This window comes from Oryx dammah, unplaced genomic scaffold (genome assembly GCF_014754425.2).
Source record: "Oryx dammah isolate SB20612 unplaced genomic scaffold, SCBI_Odam_1.1 HiC_scaffold_4, whole genome shotgun sequence".
NCBI classification, from domain to species: domain Eukaryota; kingdom Metazoa; phylum Chordata; class Mammalia; order Artiodactyla; family Bovidae; genus Oryx; species Oryx dammah.
This window is the reverse complement of record NW_024070188.1, coordinates 56,684,791-56,695,889: the sequence shown is the minus strand read 5'-3', so window position 1 is coordinate 56,695,889 and position 11,099 is coordinate 56,684,791.

Here is an 11,099-nt window from a genome sequence, read left to right as displayed (position 1 = left end):
TTTTATACCTTAGTACAGATTTGGCTTGTTGCTATTGTTCAGTCACTTAGTCATGTCCAACTCTTTGCAACCCCATGGCCTGCAGCACACCACGCTTCCCTGTCCTTAACCATCTCGTGGAGCTTGCCCAAGCTCGTATCCATTTCATCGGTGATACCATCCAACCATCTCATCCTCTGTCACCCTCTTCTCCTGCCTTCAATCTTTCCCAGCATCAGGGTCTTTTCCAACAGATTCAGCTAGATTTGAGAATAACATGAATTGAGATAAAAATTATCAGCTCAAGGCTATGGGCAAGCAGGGCCCAACAGAGATCTGTCTCCACGGGTAGCAGGGGTAAGAATCACTGGGAAAAGGAAAACAAGGGAGGGTGAGTAGAGAAGGAGCATCTGGTAGAAACGGGAAAAACCGTAGAACAACGATCTTTACAACCCATTACACCTTCAGCTCATCACAGGACACTGGACAATCAATATCCATATTTTACTATAAAGCCTACGGCCAACTTTCTATTTATAGAGTTTTCATCTCCAAATCAGCGGAGACTGCTGCTGCTGCTGCTAAGTCGCTTCAGTCATGTCCGACTCTGTGCGACCCCATAGACGGCAGCCCACCAGGCTTCCCCCGTCCCTGGGATTCTCCAGGCAAGAACACTGGAGTGGGTTGCCATTTCCTTCTCCAATGCATGAAAGTGAAAAGTGAAAGTGAAGTTGCTCAGTCGTTTCCGACTCTTATCAACCCCATGGTCTGCAGCCCACTAGGCTCCTCCGTCCATGGGATTTTCCAGGCAAGAGTACTGGAGTGGGGTGCCATTGCTAGTACCTAACAAAGCATTATATGTTCTCAGAAAGCAAGCTACATTAACAAGGATTCCAGCTTCTCAGAGTATCACATGGATATTTCCCAACACTCCTTCCAGTGCTACACACTCAGTGGGGCTTTGGCATAATCTCAGAGCTCTCCATTGGTTTGGTCAGTCATGTAGACTATGCAGCCAAGTTGATCACTCTGGCATCTAGGGAACATATTTCTTCAGGAATCCACTAAGAAAACCTCAGAATCCCACCCCTCCTCATGATCTGTCCAGGGTTTAAAATACAGGAGTGTGCCCTTTTACCTAAGGCCAAATCTACATGTACTCCACATCCCGCACCTCAGCTGTACCTCAACGAGCACTTCTCCTCACCTAGGCCTCAACTAGTATCTCAACTGGTGAGAATCCCCTTCCTTCTCTCTCCTAGGTCTTCAACCTCTGCCTCTTCACTCTGTCTTTTCTCATTAAAAACAGAAGAGAACATCAACCAATTTCCTCCCCATCTAGTTCCCTCTTTCATAACCAAACTTCTCAAAATGGTGCCCATTTTCATCACATCCATGGCTTCATCTGCTGTACGACCCTCCACCTGCTCTGCTGTGGTTGCTGTCTCACTACTCCTCCAAAGAGAGAAGCTCACTGGAGCTCAGCAATGTTGCTAAACCCCAATATCTGTTTTAGATTGCATTTTACGAGTCCTGACAGCTGCGGTCAGTCTCCTAGCCACATTCTCCATGATCCTGCCCTCACTCTCCACATCCTAATCACAGAGGCTGCCTTCAGTTTTTCCAAATCTAGACTTCATACTTGCTGTCCTCCTTCGTGGCTCAACTGGTAAAGAATCCACCTGCAAAGTGGGAGACCTGGGTTTGATCCCTGGGTTGGGAAGCTCCCTTGGAGAAGGGAAAGACTACTCATGCCAATATTCTGGCCTGGAGAATTCCATGGACTATATAGCCCATGGGGTCACAAAGAGTCGGACACGACTGAGCAAGATTCATTTTCATGTCCTTCCCTGAATTACGCCCCCTAATAAAGGGGCTTCTCATTAACTTATGATAAGTTTCTTATGTAACTGTTTTATTCATCCCATAACCCAGAGACATAACATACTAGATGTATTCAATATATATTTGCTGAACAAATATTTTAAATTATAGCTCTTTTAGCAGGAGCCTTTGGGGCTTTCCTGGTGGGTCAGTGATAAAGAACCACCTGCCACGGCAGGGGATATGGGGTCGATCCCTGGGTCAGGAAGACTCCCTGGAGAAAAAAATGGCAACCCACTTCAGTATTCTTGCCTGGAAAATTCCAGGGACAGAGAAGCCTGATGGTCTATAGTATGTGGGGTTGCAAAAGTCAGATATGACTTACAGAGGCTAAACAACAGCAGCAGCAGAAGCTGTTATTCTAGCGGTCTTTCTTTGAGCACCTTCATTGTTCACAACTCTCCAGTTTCTGCAAACCTACCACTGTAATCACTCATGAAATCTGAGAAAAACTAGTCTTTGAGAATCAGAAAGAGAACAGTGGCTATACATGGAAGCATAAAGTCAAAATCTCTAGAGACTATCTAGAAATAGAACCTTCACCACATACAAACGTGACTGATCAGCTGTGGGGAATACTGAAGTCTGGAAAGGTTAACTGGATTCTATAATGTCTAGCAGATACTGGGTGGCAGAGTTCAAGACAGTCCACCAGGGCTGAATACCAGCACAGACACTGCATAGGCAGTTGCTTTATGTTCCCTTTTACTTCTTTGATTAAAAATTTGATCAAACTTCAATTCTGTATGGAAATGGAATCCCAAATATGGAATCTGCCAGGTGTCATCCATGAAACAAGATCCAGACAAGAGATCTAAGTCTGGCTTTTTGGTATCATTTGTTGTAACTTTTTCATCTCAAGGTTTTGCTACTAAGCTGAGCAGCATCAATTTATCTCCAGGTTTGCAGCCATGAGCTTTCATTCTGCTTCTGTCTCACATTGCTCTCTGTGTGACCTTAGGCATATCACCACAGTGTTCCTTCACCCATTCGTTCTTTCACTCATTCGCTCACTTAACAGCCCTCTCTTGAGCACTTTGCATTTGCAGGACATTGTGTTGGGTGCTGTGGATGAAGTAATGATGTGTGAGATGTTGTCTAGTCCTCAACAAACTTGGAAAACAAATGAGAGAGGAAAAAGCAATTTGCATGTGTGTGTGCTCACTCACTCAGTCCTATCTGTCTCTTTGTGACCCCACAGACTGTAGCCCTTCAGGCTCCCCCGTCCATGGAATTTTCCAGGCAAGAATACTGGAGTGGGTTCCCACTTCCTACTCCAGGGAATCTTCCTGCCCTAGGGATTGGACCCAGGTATCTTGCATCTCCTGAATTGGCAGGTGGATTCTTTACCACTGTACCACCTGGGAAGCCATTTGCATACGCATGGTCACTCGGTCATGTCCAATTTCTCTGTTCAAGGGAGGATTTTCCAGGAAAGAATACTGGAGTGGGTTGCCATTTCCTCCTCCAGGGGATCTTCCTGACCCAGGGATTGAAACTGAATTTGCTGTATCTCCTGCATCCCAGGCAGATTCTTTACCCACTGTGCCATCAGGGAAACCCGCTATTTGCATGTATCAGGATGTCAATAAGCATATAATCCAAAGATTTGCCAGAAGAGTGTGAGACAGAAGAGATAGAAATCCTAAGAAAGAAAGGAAAGCTACTCTGAAATTTCTTCATCCTGGGTGAGTGGTTATTCTCAAAGACTAGGCATGTTGGCACTGAGATCTAAGAGTGATTAGTGAGGTTCGTGACTATGATGTAACAGAGCAGAAGACAAAGAGGGAGTTTCAGGGCTGCTGAACACTTATTTTGCATCCTTTAGGCCAGTCAGCCTCATACAGCTTCAGTTTCTTCTCCCATCACACATGGTTAACAGTATTGTAACCTATTTTACAAGTTTGCTGCAATTTATGGAAAGTGGTATTTAAATTCTAATGACCACATAGATGTATTATTTCACAGCATACCCTGCTTTCCCATAGGATATTGTTAGAACCAGATTCCAGATAGTCTGCTAACTACAAGTCAGGGACCACTCCTACAAGATTTTTAGGCTGAGATTCAGGAGAGTAAAATTAGTTTTTTACTATCTATGAGGCCCTATATAAGGTACTAGAGTCTATGAGCCTCTGTCTTCATGTCTATAAAATAAAAGTAATGATACTTATATTACTAGATTCATAGGGTTGACATGAGAATCAAGAAAAGTACTATGTTTTAGATGCCTTAAAATGGTATATAACTGTTAACTATTAAGGAACAGAAAGAAACTTGTCTACCCTTCAAATGAGAAATATTTTAATTCTAGATCTACTCATTTTCCCTATAATGCCAATACCCAGAGATAGCACTATTCACATTTTGATGGCCATCCTTTAATGACTTTCTTTATATCTATAAAGCCCCTGTACATTCACACAACCCTCTACACACACACACACACACAATACACCACATGAATGGACTTTAACAATATATGGCTTTTAAAAAACATGGTCACTTTCTCTACAAATTGACCCCCTCCCCAATTAACTTTCAACAGTCAATTCAAGTGGTGTCTCCTCTCTTGAGCTCCTCCTAAACACTGCCTCTCCAAGGCAGAATTTCTCCTTAGCCTGAGACTATGTTGATGCCATCATCATGGTACCCAGTGCTTTATGGCACTTCCTTCCTTTCAAGCTGTTTTATCTCTACTTCATATCCCTGGCACTTAACATAGCACCTGATACACTGTAGGTAATAAATAATCAAGGAATGAATGAGGGAATAGATGAATGAACAAATGAGTGAGTGAACTGATACCCAGGATGTACAGGAATTTTTTATTATTCCTTTATAAATTAGAAGGCAAGTCATAAAATTATTTTTATTATCTATGTCCCAATTACATATAGAGATTTCACTAAGCATATGTAATTTTAAATTATCTATACTGTCAAATATATATAATTGGGAAATCTCAATAATATATTTTGTTGTCGTTTAGTCACTAAGTTGTGTCTGACTCTTTTGCAACCCCATGGACTATAGCCTGCCAGGTTCCTCTGTCCATGGAATTTCCCAGCAAGAATACTGGTGTAGGTTTACATTTCCTTCTCCAGGAGATATTCCCAACCCTGAGATCAAACTTGCATCTCCTGCATTGGCAGGCAGATTCTTTACCACCGAGCCACCAGGGACGTCCTCAATAATACATTAACTGAGAATAATTCGTTATGGTTCTAAATCTTGTCAAGGAAAATAGTGAATCAAAGTCATTGGAGATCACCATAACAACCTAGAGGGGTTGTTGGGGAGGGAGATGGGAGGAAGATGGGGAGGGAGATGGGAGGAAGTTTAAAGAGAGAAGGGACATAGGTATACCTATGGCTGATTCATATTGATGTTTGGCAAAAATCAATACAACACTGTAAAGCAATTACCCTTCAATTAAAAATTAAAAAAAATTTTTTTAAGTTATTGGCAATTTCATGTGTTAAGTCTGAACAGAGGTTGTCCTAGTGATATTATAACACTTATTGATGATACTCTCACTATTCATTCCTCTCCAGGACAAAATGTGCCAGCCCAGACTGGCAGGAGGCTTTGTAATAGAAAATAGATGTGCAACACTTCTAAATTTTAACATACATGGAATCACCTATGAATCATTTGAAAATGCAGATTTTAATTGAATCAATCTGGGATAGGGTCTGAGGTTCTGCATTTCTAACATGCACCCTGGGGTTATCCATTTTTCTGGTCTATGAACTACCTTTTGAGAAGCAAGGCAATAAAAAAATAAGACAACATTACTGTCAACTTCATTTCCAAAGAAAATATCCTGAGTCTTAAATCACTATGAACTTAACCACTGCCAACTGAGACCATAGTTACTGGACTTGTTTAATGAAAAGGAGGATAAAGGTATGTTTTGGCAATTAGTGTAACAAATGACCTTGAAATAACTGAACTTAAATACTTATTAGTAGCTCACTCACCTATTTTATTTCTTGAATGGTTTCTATGGAGGCCTAATTTAAAACCAGAAAATCCTCATAATTTAATTTTAAAATATCATCTTTGCTACCAAACAAAACATTCTACCCAGACAAGTATATTTCCAAGATATCAAATTTAATAAAAGGTAAGTAAAAGAAAATATTGTTCTATCTACATGCAGTATAAATTCCAGAGACAATGAACTCAACATTGGCATTCCAGCTCAGCAGAACATATAGATGAAACATCTCAAAGGAAAAATCTTGTCCACCTAAAGTGAAAGCAAATATCACCTAAAAAGATTGCATTGAATCCATAATCAATATGGGGAGAACCAACTTCTGAGTCTTCTAATTCATAAACATGATATATCTCTATTTATTTGAGTCTTCTTTAATTTCTTTAATGTCAGTGTTTTATAGTTTTCACTGTATTAGTCTTTTACATATTTTATAAAACTTATTCCTAAGCATTTCATGTTTTTGAATGCTATTGTAAATGACTTTTTAAATTTTAGTATCTAATTGTTATTGTTAATACATTAAAGTTACAATTGAATTTTATATATTGACCTTGTATCCTAGGACCTTGCCAAACTTATTAATCCTTCTAGTTTCTTAATAGATTCTAATTTTTCTCTATATAAACATGCCATCTGTGAATTAAAACCATTTTAATTATTCCTCTCCCATCTGTATTACTTTATTTTTTCCTTACCTACTATATAGGCTAGAACCCCCAGTACAAAGATGAGCAGATGTCATCTTGAGTGTGGGCATGCTTATTTCTGGCCCTATGGGGAAAGCATTCAGTCTTTCGCCATTAAAGATGATGTTAGTGACGTCTTTTTAATAACTGCCCTTTATGAGAAAGTTTGTTTTTCCTAGCTTACTGAGAAATTTTTTAATAATTCAAGGGTTGAATTTTGTCAAGTGCTTTTTCTGTGTCTCTTGAAATGATCATACAGTTTCTCCCTTATTTTAACATGGTAAATTACATTGATTTCCAAATATTAAATCAACCTTTCAATTTTAATGTAAACTACACTTGGTTATACTTAATACATAAACATGCACACACAGAGTTAGGTTTTATTTGCTAAGTTTTTGTTATTTTTGTGTTCATGAGGCATATTCATCTGTAGTGTTTTTTTTCTCCTTGCATTTTGTTTTGGTATCATAGTTATGCTGGCTTCAAAAAATGAATTGAAAAGTATTTTTATAGCAGACTAGATCCACAAACTTTCATTTTCAAAGCCATCGTATATTGCCTTTTAAGTCTAGAAACAATGGGAAAAAAACTATAATTTTCAATATGTAAATATTTATTTAAAAATATTTAATGAACTTCTGTGTTTACAAAGAAAAGTCCCTGTCATTGAAGGCCTCCAAGACACCCAAGGGAGAAACAAGTGTGTTAAGCCAATGCTTATAAGAGTATGTTCAAGGTGTAATAAGAGCACAAAGAAGCCATTTTTGCTGTTTGGATAGTAGCCAAACCTATACAACTCAAAACAGATCTTTCATTACAACCTTTTTGATTTCAAAACAGGGTAGCCCAGCCACAAGAAATGCAGTCAATCTGATTTTCTTATACAATTCAAAACAGATCTTTCATTACAACCTTTCTGATTTCAAAACAGGGTAGCCCAGCCACAAGAAAGTAGTCAATCTGATTTCCCTATACAATTCAAAACAGATCTTTCATTACCACCTTTCTGATTTCAAAACAGGGTAGCCCAGCCACAAAAAAATGTAGTCAATTTGATTTTCCAATGAGATACAGACAATTATCTACTCATGTTTTAGTCTTTGATGCAGTACAAACCAGGGAAGGGTTTCCCAGTCTGCTTGGCACAACACTGGAGATAAAAATAGAAATCATATTTCAGTGTTCTGCTTGGTTATTGAACTTCTTTGCTTCTTGATCACAAATGTTTCATAATTTCAAATTGAAGCATTTAAAAGACAAATAGAGAATACAGTCAACCTCAAAGGAAATGCAATTGAAAATTAAAACTGAAAACAAATTTCTGTGTAGTGTGTTGTAATACATTTTAAAGAAAATCTTGCAAGTACAGAACTGAGCTCACTGGAAAACATGAGCAATTCAAATGGCCTGACATTAACCATCTGAAGAAAGCCAGATTTCTTCATTCCTTCATTCAAGGCTACATTTTCATACAGCCATTCTCTAGGCTCTAGTCCATCTTATGTGCATGTGTGCTAATAAACTTCAGTCATGTCTGACTGTGCGACCCTGTGGACGGTAGCCCTCCATGTCCATGGAGATTCTTCAGGCAAGAATACTGGAGTGAGTTGCCATGCCTTCTTCCAAGGGATCTTCCCAACCCAGGGATCAAACCCACATCTCTTATGTCTCCTGCATTGGCATGCGGGTTCTTTACCACTAGCGCCACCTGGGAAGCCCAGTCTTATACATCTCACAACACGTCCGCTTCTTCAATGGGAGCATACCACTGGAAACACAATAGCGAACCCTTCTGCAATGTACATTGTTCCCTGAAAGTCACCTCTCCCCAACTCCCACAGCACATATGAATGTGTGTGTGCATGCGCACGCACGTGTGTGTTTTTACAGCTGGAAATGGACGTTGCTGCTTTTACTCAGCATGTATGAATTCGATCTGCTAAATATGTTCATTTCTATGGGAATTCTAAACCACAGTATTACTTTCCTCCATAAATAATGGTTTCCATTATATGAAAGAGCAGAGCTCAGCAGCAGAGAAAATGCATTGCTTATAATGGCAGTGGAAGCACACTGATGGAAGCTGGCAATGCCCCACAGACAGTAAAATACAAGCATGGCTCCTCTCACCTCTCATAGATCCAACTCGATTATGTGTTGCACATAAATGCGCTATGCCACACAGCCTGGGCTGAATAAATTTATGACCGTTTAGAAGGTCAGTGTTTTTCCAAGGAACAAGGAAATATGCTGCTAAGGATTTATCTCACTAGCCATAGAATAAGTTCAAATGCCCAGATAAAAAATTTAGTTAAGCACTGAATAATTACGTTTCCATATGCAGAGACTAAGGGGAGGCTGCAGGGGGGTGAATTTTCTTTCATCGTGCATCTAGAGGACACATATTTGAATACACCCAAAATAGAAAAGGCAAACCCAAATCCATCTGCTTTAAACAGAAGCTCTCCTTATATATGAAGGAAAACAGTGTTTCTGCAGTGTCTTAATTACTTCTCCATTTCTTTAAAAATGTCAAGATGCTATCCTTTTAAGTCCTGCAGTAACTGAGTCTTTTTTGTCTTCTTCCTTTATCTAGTATTTGGCAAAAATAAACATTCTTTTAAAAATAAAAAACATTTCTGTATTTGGTAAGTGAAAGAACTCAGTTTCCAATGGGTAGGAATCTCGAACTCATATTGTATGATTTCACTTCTGTGGCATTTTGAAAAGGCAGAAATATAATAACAGAGAACAGACCACGTGATTGCCAGGGGTTTGGAGTGAAGGGAGGGCCTAAGAAGAAAGGGGTAGCTGGAAGGTATTCTTTGGGTTATTAAAATCATTCAGTATCTTGGCTGTGGTGGTCATTACAAGCATCTGTATGGGTAAAAACTTATAAAACTGCATATAAAAAAAGTGAATTTTGTGAAATTTTTAGTTGGTTTAGAAGTAATTTGAGTCCTTATTTTGTAGCAATACGAGATTCTCCTTGCTATAATGCTGTTTTAATCAGCATCATTATAACGTTATTGTTTCACATCATTAGAATGTCATTACAGCAGTATTTTCAGTATCACTACACCATTGTTAATTCAGCATCACTTGAGGTTCTTAAGCCTCTTACCTAAAGAATTTAATCAAACTAATGGTTGGTGGGAAGCATCCAATTTTCCCACTTTCCTGGGTTTTACTTGTTTCTCTCACTTTGTGGCCACCATTCTAAAATACACAACTAGCAAGATACAGACATAACAGGGTATTTTTGTTCTTTTACACCAAAATGGTATGTCTCACCACAATTTGTCTTAATTTTTCTTTCATTCTTCCTTCTTTAAAAGAATCACTAGAAACTGTAATAAAATAATTACTGTTTGGTTTTTTTCTGAGAAGCAGTTTGTCCTGTAACTGGTTATCAGTGATGCCAGGACATAGGAACCTGGACAGCATTCTGCTGAGTGAAATAAGCCAAACGCCTGAGTGCATGTGTGCTAAGTTGCTTCAGTCCTGTCTGACTCTTTGCAACGCATGGATGGTAGTCCCCAGGCTCCTCTGTCCCTGAGATTCTCCAGGCAAGAATACTGGAGTGGGCTGCTATGCTCTCCTCCAGGGGATCTTCCAGACCTAGGGAATTGAACCTGAGTCTTACAACTTCTGCACTGGCAGGCAGGTTCTTTACCACTAGCACACCTGGGAAGCCCGAAATGAGCTAAATAGAGAAAGACAAATACTGTATGGTGTCACGTATATGTGGAGTCTGGTTTTTAAGCTGATTTTATAGAAATGAAGAGTAGAATGGTAGTAGCTGGGGGTTGCGGAAGAAGGAAACAAGGAGATATAAATCAACAAGATGAATAAATCCTGAGGATCAAATGTACAGGATGGTGATTATAGTTAATAATACTGTATTGTATACTTTACATTTGATCAGACTAGATCTTAAGCATTCTCACACAAAAAAAGTTAAACATGTGAACTGAGGGATATGCTAATTTTCTTGATCTTGGTCATCATTCCACAATGGATATGTATTCAAATCACCACATTATATATTTTAATTATTGTCATCAATTATTTCTCAATAAAGTTGGAAAAAATAAAATAAACCCAACATTTTGGCAATCTTGATCTTACTGAAAATGAGGGAAATAGAGATTATAGAGAGAGGAATAAATACACCTATATCAACATGTTGTGTATCATTCTAACATAGATATTTTTGCATACTGAACACCCAGCTCAATATCTGGCCCAGAGGAAATGTCCAAAAAGTGAGTGAATGCATGAGTGAATGGGGTGAGTTTTGTGAGTAAGGTGATCTTCAGGCAGTAATTTCTTACAGCTGCAACATAATGAATTGTGTGATATCTGAATAGATTAGTTTTATTTTAAAATAGCATTTAAGATTTTATCTATAAGAATAAATGCTTAATATAGATTGTAAAATTACTAAAATCTCTATTATTCTTGCCTGGAGAACATCATGGACAGAGGAGCCTGGCAGGCTACAGTCCAAGGAGTCACAAAGAGTTGAATACAAT